The sequence below is a fragment of the Oryx dammah genome, unplaced genomic scaffold, assembly GCF_014754425.2.
Source record: "Oryx dammah isolate SB20612 unplaced genomic scaffold, SCBI_Odam_1.1 HiC_scaffold_1, whole genome shotgun sequence".
Lineage (NCBI taxonomy): Eukaryota > Metazoa > Chordata > Mammalia > Artiodactyla > Bovidae > Oryx > Oryx dammah.
In genome coordinates, this window is record NW_024070185.1 from 17749038 (window position 1) to 17758782 (window position 9745).

Consider the following 9745-nt stretch of genomic DNA (forward strand, 5'->3'; position numbering starts at 1 on the left):
TTTTATTTTATTTTTTATTTTTATTTTTACTTTATTTTACTTTACAATACGGTATTGGTTTTGCCATACATTGACATGAATCCGCCACAGGTGTACATGAGTCCCCAGTCCTGAACCCCCCTACCAATTTTTAAAAGTCCCACTCATATCTGATCCTAGGGGTTCATGCTACTGGTCTTAGCCTCTAGCTTCAGTGGATAAAATCAAAGTGAGGAAAAAAAAATATTTTTTAATGATGAATCAAGACAGAACAACCTCAACCTGCAAATAACACTTATAGAGAAATAATTTCCCTTTGTTTATTTTGTTATTCCCAGGTGTCTACATGTTTCCAAAAATTCTTAAAACAAATCCCCTCATTAAATTTGCTTTAAAGAACACTCAAACTTTTATGGAATGAAAGTGAAGGGGGGTGGTGGTTAATACTGAGCAGTTGTAGTAAAAAGAGAGTTTTATAAAATCAAGCTGTCTATTTTTATGGGCTGTTGAATTTTATGGACTTATAATATGCATCCAAGGAATTATGAAATAAAAGAAAATTGTTTGAATAACACTTTAGACTGACTCTCACTACTTCACTGTGCTAAGTAGAATGTGGGCTCCTGGGCAGTGTGGTACAGAGATAGGGCTGGTCAACAGGAAAGAGGTCAGACCATCTAGGGACTGAGGGCTTTGAAAGCACTGCTAAGTCCTGGTTTGCTAAAGACAGTTCAGGCTGTTACTTCTTGTCATGGAATAACCTTAACACTGCTGTCTTTCACTTTTAAAAGTGCCCTGATTTAGAAATAAATTATATGGTTTTACATAGAAAACACAAAATCCAGCTCCATTAATTTATGGGAGAGGAATTTCTGAGTGGCCGACTGTACTCAGCAATAACAAACACATCTTTTGTCCTCTGGATGGAGTCCAGACTCTTTAGGGCATGGTACAGAATCCTGCAGGATTGAGCCCTGTTTCCTGCTGAGTCTCTCTTCCTCTCTCTCTCTGCTTCCCCATATTTCTCTTTCACTTTTGCACTTGTTCACCTCTCATTCTTATTTTATGTCATATATGTGTGGGGACACACCAAGGTAGTATTAGTATTGTTTTCTCAATATTTTCAGCTACTCTCTTTCTTTTAGATACCGAAAGATTGAACTCACCAGCTTCTAGGTGATACCAGTTGATCACACTGAGTAGCAAGCGTGTAGGCATTTTCTTCTTGAGCCATGTATCAGAAGCTGAAAATAATTCCATTTTGGAGGTCATCCATTTTTATATGCTCTATTTTCTGTAGGTCTATCGGATTGTCTTACTCCCATTCTCCTTTAATTTCACTTGTTTTTGTGGCTTGCTTTTCAAAGGTGAGGCATAAACGAATATTGAAATGCCAGGCATAGTGCTGGACGCTGGAGATCCAAGAGTCGATCAAACAGGGACCTGCCCTGGGAGACTTCATCGTCAGCGGGGAGGGTCGCACAGTCCCAGCAGTTTTAATGCGTTGTCGTGAGTGTCTCAAGGGTACTTCCTTCTCCCTCTTCTCTAGTTTTCATGAGAATGGATTTTCTCTAAACAGATTCTACTCTTTCTGGTCTCCTTTAGTCATTCTGCCTCTAGAGAGATGGAATAACTTATATGATTGATAGATGTGGGAAGAAAACACAGATTATGCTTGAAGGCAGAGGAAACCAGCCCTCCCCTACCTAGATGGATTGTTGTTTAGTCATGTATAACTCTTTGCGACCCCCGTGGACTGTAGCCTGCCAGGCTCCCCTGTCCATGAAATTCTCCAGGCAAGAATACTGGAGTGGGTTGCCATTGCCTTCTCCAGGAGATCTTTCTGACCCAGAGATTGAATTGGCATCTCCTACATTATAGGTGAATTCACTACCACTGAGCCACCTAGGAAACTCCACCCAGATGGATAAACCTCTCTAAAGTAGATTTCAACAAAGGAAAACTATTAGGCACGCGTACAAAGCTACTTTCTCCATCTCGGCCTTTATTAGTAATAAAAGTCATAGCTGTTTTCCCAACCCCCGTCATCATTCCTTGGTTTTATTTATCACTTTGTTTAGAACCCAAGCAAGGAAGAGGTGTGATATTTATGGGAACCTCTTGGAGACTTCAGCATTGGGTGCACAGATCAGAATGGTAAAAACCAAAAATCAAAGGCTTGAAATAAGGGGAATCAAAATACACCCTGGAAAGACTTTGGTAAGCCAGGCTGTTGTGACCTTGACAGTTTGTGGAGGCTTCTATTAGGCCAGGGGGAGTGTTATAGTTGGGTTGTTTGCTTTTAACTGCTGTGGCCTGGGCAAGAGGCTTTAAACCAGTCACATGGTCTTCTGACCTTGGCGATTGACTATATGGAAGTGCCCATTACAAAAGTACTTGGCTGTGGTCAAACTGTGCAGAAGGCCCACATGAGTGCTGTGAAAATGGGCCTGGCTGAGCCAGAGAGCCTCACTATGGGACAGTGGGCCATAGAGTTCTTAGTGAATAGGCACAGTGGAGGCAAGGATTCAATCAAACTGTGCATTTCTGATCTCCACGTGCAGGCAAGGGAGCAAAGGCATGGGCCTGAGAGCCTCATCACGAAAGGATTGCAGGCTGGAGCTACAGCTGGGGCTGAGGCAAAGCATTATTAGAGGAAAAGAGAACCTTCCAGCCTGTTAAGCATGAGTGAACAGAAATGATACTTGCTATTTTGAGACGGTAAGGCACCCAGCTTCCGCAGGGACCTCTGAACACTAAGCTGGTTTTGGATTTAAATTGTCAGTGGAAGCCTAGAGAGGCAGGGCCTTGATGGGCTGCCCCAAATTCCATTCTGTACTTGGGACCAGGGATAAAAATGGGGAGACTGCAGGGACTTCACTGACGGTCCAGTGGTTAAGACTCCACTCTCCCAATGCAGGGGGCGCAGGTTCCATCCCTGGTTGGAGAACTAAGATCCTGCATGCCTGCAGGGTGTGGCCAAAAATAAAAAAAAACAATAAAAAAAGAGACTGCTGTTATATTGAAGGGGATTCACCTGGCAAGAGGCCTCACCCATATGCTGTATCGTGTTGGCTCTGGGTTGGTTAATTACTCAGAACACAAGGAAACTCTGGATTGATTAATACTGAAAACACGAGGACTCTTCCTCAGGTGTCCAGTTTCTGACCTGCAGAGAGCCCTGGTGGAAAGAGACACTGCCGGTGTCCGCTCGCATGGGAGTAAGGGTGCTATACCATGACAAAGAACCTTTGTTCAACTTGGAATTATCGAAGCCAAGAGGTTTTAATAAACTCCATGGGAGAAAAAAAAAAAAAAAAAAGATATGACCTGGTTGAGTAAGACTGCTACAGTTGTAGATTTCTAAAGCATTCTAGCTGAAGGGGCTGTTTCTGAAGTGATGAGGCCTACATTATGGGCTTTCTTCCCCAAAATTGTAAATGGAAGAGTACCAACATTAATCTGTAAAGGAGAGATTTCTGGAGTCAAGTTCACAGGCTAAGAATTCTGAAAAACTAGCATTGGCTGACAGTCAGTGAGGCTGAAGCCAGAATGTTCTCCATTTATCCTCTTTCCTCTAGATACTATTGAGTTTCTGTTGCGGTCTTTGCAAATAGTACTGAAGTTTGGGAACACAACTTTGAAGTTGTTCAGATTTGGTCATGAGATGAATTATAAGATTCTACACATGGTGTTGTGGTTCCCTGGTGGCTCAGTGGTAAATAACCTGCTTGCCAATGCAGCAGATGCAGGTTCCATCCCTGGGTCAGGAAGATCTGCTGGAGAAGACAATGGCAGCCTACTCCAGTATACTTGCCTGGGAAATCTCATGGACAGAGGAGCCTTGTGGGTTGCAGTCCATGGGGTTGCAAAGGGCTTAGTGACTGAGCACACACACATATATGATGTTTAATGTAAATTCTCAGTTCTGGTTGTTAGCTAAGACGTCCATGTGGACTTATTTTGTTTGGAATAGCTACAAGGTACTATAACTCAGTGACTACGATTGCATTATGTGTTGAAGGCTGTTCTCTGCTTTGGAAATCTGGCTTGCTTTTCCTGGAATCAAAGCAATTGAACAAACTGAGAAGACATCCACATTACCATTACAGATACAGTATAATAAAAAGCATGCTGTGAGTTTATTTTAAAATTGAGTCTATGGTTGCAGTCAGATTGCTCGCTAAGGATTTTAACACAGCTGAAATCCATTCTCTAGGGAGATTCTTTTGTGTTTCCCTTGAAGATTCTGCATCCGCTTCTTTGAGTATCTGGATAATATCTGTGTGCATTCTATTACGTTTATATCTTGCACTGTATACCAAATGTCTTCACTCATTAATCTCTGCATTAATATTGTTCCTTTACTAGTTGGTTAAATGTTTTTCCATTTGTTTCTTTGTATTTAAAAACATGTGTTTCCACTTGCCCCTTGGTGTTGATAAAAGGTTGGAGTTGGAACTGAAATTGGGTGGATTTAGTTTTGCTTGAGTAGTAATAAGAATCAAGAGTTTACAATGATTTGAAATTGTAATATTTAAGGCACTAGACTGGCAGCAGTAGACAAAGTTGTGGCAAATATAAATGTTACTGTTCTTTGCTTTCTCTCTTTAATCAGAGGTTTTTTAGTCCTTAAAAGCCAGCTGCTGAGCAGGATATTTCTGTGCTACTGCAAGCAGGAAGTGACCATTTTCAGTCTCAGAGGCAATGGAGTGAGCTACCTCAGATACTTCCAGTGATCTCACCCAATAAGGGTTAAAGGTACAAACCAAAATGTTTCCAAGGAAAGGCTTTTTGGTTTTAAGAAAATATTCTGCTTTTGTTTCCTTAAAAACAAAACAAAACAAAACTCCCCAAAAGATTGTATCTGGGATACACTTTGTAGCATAGACTTTGTGTAAGACTCTTTTGTTATCTCTTTTCTCTTGTTCTGATTAGTAAGGCTGAGTCCCCTAAGTTTTAGACAGGAAACTTACCTTTGCACTGCAGTTAATCCTTTAGTTCGGTCTTGTCAGCAGAGTGGAAGTGCACCACTTTTCCAACAGAGGGCAGTGTGTATTTGCTGAACTACAGAGCTCTCCCTGAGTCCCAAGGTGTGGAAAACTGTCCTCTGCAAAGAACAGAAAGGACACCAGGAAACAATTTCTTTCTTTCAATTCTGCTTCTTCTGTAAATTTGACTACAGATGCCATTTTTTTTTCTTGGTGAAAATTATTAAAAGAAAAACCCAAGACCCGTTTCCTTTCATGGGGGGATGCCCAAAGAAAAAGTGGAGAAAATAAAAGGTAAAATGCATAGAGTCCTAGGCACCCTGTCGACCATGCTACCCAGATTTGCCCATTGCTGTACCAGCCCTCTGGTCCTTTTACAGATATTTCTTGTCTGGAGATAAGAGAGTCCACGGCGGGCTCTATCAATGCTGGGATTCCTTTTGTACCATTTCTGTGCATTTTGAGTATTTCCTTGACAGCAAAGCAGCTTGGAGTAAATTGTGAAATAAAATTTGTATGTAAGCTTAAGTGTTAGTCACTTAAAAGATGTTCAATTTGTCCACATAATGAGCTCCAAAACTATCTTCTTGGTCAGGAATCCTCATGAAATTGCAGTTGATTAATGTAAGAAAATGAATACTTATTGAATGTTTTGTGGCTGGAATCAAAACCTTATACAGTTTATCCCATTTAGCTTTCATGACATCTTTAAGAAGTGGGCATTGTCAATATTACTTTGTAGGGAAAGAGAGAGAGGGGCAAGATGACCTCTTTAAATCTTGGCCAGCAAACGGCAGAGCTAGGAATTGAACTTGGGGCTGTCTGATGTCAAATGCCAGTTCATTCCCAGTTTCTCATCTTTATTACCCTTCTGTTAAAGGACTGGTTCTGGGAATTCTTGAGTACTAATGCTATTGGAATTTGAAATTATAGAAAACCTTGACTCCGTGTGTTGGAAACCTACCATATGCATGTAGTGTGGTCAATCTTTCTCTTCTTCTCAATGTATTTTTTAATTTTTTCTCTACCCTTAAAAAAATATGCTTTTTTTCTATGGCTTCTTTTCTGCTATGTCTGGATGAAAAGGACATATAGGCAAAATAATAATAATAATAATAATATGCAGAAACTGAAGCTCAGCAAATGGATCCAGAAGTTCTCTGTATTTATATAGATCTTCCTTGAAGATCTTGAAAATACCTAAAGTGGAAAATGCATTTAATACACCTAACTTACTGAACATCAGAATTCAGTCTAGTCTGTATAAAATGTGCTCAGAATACTTATTAGCCTCCAGTCAGGCAAAATCATCTCACACAAAGCCTATTTTATAATGAAGTGTTGAATATCTCATGTAGTTGACTGAAAACTGTACTGAAAATGAAAAACAGAATGGTTGTCTGGGTAGAGAATGATTGTAAAGGCATCAGCTGTTTACCCTTGAGATCATGTGGCTAGCTGGGAGCCACTGCCCAACATCACAAAAAATCCCTAGCCTGGAAAAAATCTTAAGCTTTTTCTATCATTTAAGTTTCATGTATCTTTAGAGAGGGGCTCCCCAGGTGGCGCAGTGGTAAAGAATCCGCCTGCCAACACAAGAGATATGGGTTCAGTCTTTGGGTTGGGAAGATCCCCTGGAGAAGGGAACAGCAACCCACTCCAGTATTCTTGCCTGGAGAATCCCATGGACAGAGGAGTCAGGAGAGCTTCAGTCCATAGGGTCATTTTTGGGGGTTGGACACGACTGATCTGACCACACACACATAGAGGAAAGGGAAGAGATTTTCTAAAGCACCACTTCTAAAGGAATATTATCTCAACCTCCTGGAAGAGACAGCCAAAAAGGAGGCCAGTAGCAGAACCACTGAAAATTCTTGAGCAGAAAGCTAGTGAGCAAGTGAGCACAGACCAGAGGGACTCAGGCTTCAGAAAGAAATCGATATGATCTCAGACATCCTCATCAGCCGCCAGACCACCAGACAGAGTGGGCGCAGATTGCATTAGCCTCTCCATTATTTGAATTTCTTTCCCCTAAACACAGCAGTCTGCCTTTTGAAGGGTATTCTTATTGTCACAGAGAGCCTCTTGCATTTTCCTTTCTCCTTTTTTTTTTTTTTTTTTTCATAATGAGTAAACACAGAGGTCCAGGCAGTCAGAGGTGGAAGCCAACTGAACACAAGTGTTTTCAAAAAGCCTCTGGAATAAACATTGAAGTGCTGTATTTCATAACCCTACACAAAACTGACAGTAGCCAGCTGTTGTCTGAACTAAACACCATCCTAAAGAGCCAAGAGCCACAAGGCAAAATGGGAGAAAGTGAAAATAACTCCTCTTCTACTGAACCATAGATGACAGATCAGCCAAAAAGGACCCTGGAGGGAGCAAAAGGCAATGAGGCGAAAGTCCTTGCAAATGACCCCTGCCTGTTTCCCTTTACCTCTCCAGAAATCATGCACCCACGTGGCCTTTAATTTGTGTAGCATCCGAAGGCAGTCTCTTCCTTTAGGATTCTATGTATTCATTCATGGAATCTTGCAATAATTAGATCTCTTATCTCTAACTTTCCGCCAGTTTGGGGATTTTACTTACAGTTTTTCCCTTATCCTGCTTTCTGTCTTTCCATCTCTTCACCTCTCTGGCTTCCTCAAAGCACAAAAAGTAAGAAGAACTTAAGAACTCTTCTTATTCTCACTCTTATGTACTCAGTGGTCAGAAAAAATTACTCAGATGCTGAAAGGCTTTCTAAACTAACCCTGTAAGTAGCTCTTCTCAGAAAACAAAAATTAACCATTATTTAAAATAGAAGTCCTGGTTGGTAATAGAGGAGGACTCTAAATGAGAATTTTGTTCGGCCTAAGGTGAGAAATAATGAATGTCAGGGCTCTTTTTAAAGATCTTAGTTTGCAGTAAGAGTAGAGGTGTGTCCTTGTTGTTCAGTCGCTCAGTTGTGTCCAACTCTTTGTGACCCCATAGACTGCAGCACGCCAGGCTTCCCTGTTCTTCGTCCTCTCCCGGAGTTTCCTCAAATTCATGTCCATTGGCTTGGTGATGCCATCCAACCATCTCATCCTCTGTTGCCGCCTTCTGCTGCTGCCTTCAGTCTTTCCCACGATCAGGGTATTTTCCAGTGAGTCAACTCTTCACATCAGGTGGCCAAAGTCTTGGAGCTTCAGCCTCAACATCAGTCCCTTCAGTGAATATTCAGAATTGATTTCCTTTAGGATTGACTGGTCCTCGGAGGTCAATCCTAAAGGATGTGTTGTAGGCAGCTATTTTATTAAAACACCATAAAGTTTATTTTCTGAGTATGTGTGTGGGTATATGTGAAGGTGTACATCTGGGAACTATACATTAATAGGAAAAGGTTTGAAAGTTCAATTTTTCATTTATAAAAATGGTAGCATCATTTTCGGAAATCCCTGGTGGTCTGGTGGCTAAGACTGCATGTCCAATGCAGGGGGCCTGGGTTCAATATCTGGTCAGAGAATTAGATCCCATATGCCATAACTAACAATAGAACAATAGAATGGGGAAGACTAGAGATTTCTTCAAGAAAATTAGAGACACCAAGGGAACATTTCATGCAAAGATGGGCACAATAAAGGACAGAAATGGTATGGACTTAACAGAAGCAGAAGATATTAAGAAGAAGTGGCAAGAATACACAGAAGAAATATGTAAAAAAGATCTTCATGACTCAGATAATCACAATGGTGTGGTCACTCACCTAGTGCTAGACATCCTGGAATGTGAAGTCAAGTGGGCCTTAGGAAGCATCACTACAAACAAAGCTAATGGAAGTGATAGAATTCCAGTTTAGCTATTTCAAATCCTAAAAGATGCTATGAAAGTACTGCACTCAATATGCCAACAAATTTGGAAAACTCAGCAGTGGCCACAGGACTGGAAAAAGTCAGGTTTCATTCTAATCCCTAAGAAAGGCAATGCCAAAGAATGTTCAAACTATTGCACAATTGCACTCATCTCACATGCTAGCTCAACATTCTCCAAGTCAGGCTTCAACAGTACATGAACCAAGAACTTTCAGATGTTCAAGCTGGATTTAGAAAAGACAGAGGAACCAGGGATTAAATTGCCAACATCTGTTGGATCATTGAAAAAGCAAGAGAGTTACAAAAAAAACACATCTACTTCTGCTTTATTGACTACATCAAAGCCTTTGTGTGGATCACAACAAACTGTGGAACATTCTTAAAGAGATGGGAAAACCAGAGCACCTGACCTGCCTCCTGAGAAATCTGTATGCAGGTCAAGAAGCAACAGTTAGAACTGGACATGGAACAACAGACTCGTTCCAAATTGGGAAAGGAGTATGTCAAGGCTGTATATTGTCACCCTGCTTATTTAACTTATATGCAGAGTACATCATGCAAAATGCCAGGCTGGAGGAAGCACAAGCTGGTATCAAGATTGCCGGGAGAAATATCAATAACCTCAGATATGCAGATGACACCACCCTTATGGCAGAAAGCAAAGAAAAACTAAAAGCCTCTTGATGAAAGAGGAAAGTGAAAAAGTTTACTTAAAAACTCAACATTCAGAAAACTAAGATCATGGCATCTGGTCTCATCACTTCATGGGAAATAGATGGGGAAACAGTGTCAGACTTTATTTTTTTGCGCTCCAAAATCACTGCAGATGGTGACTGAAGCCATGAAATTAAAAGATGCTTACTCCTTGGAAGAAAAGCTATGACCAACCTAGATAGCATATTCAAAAGCAGAGGCATTACTTTGCTAACAAAGTCCCGTCTA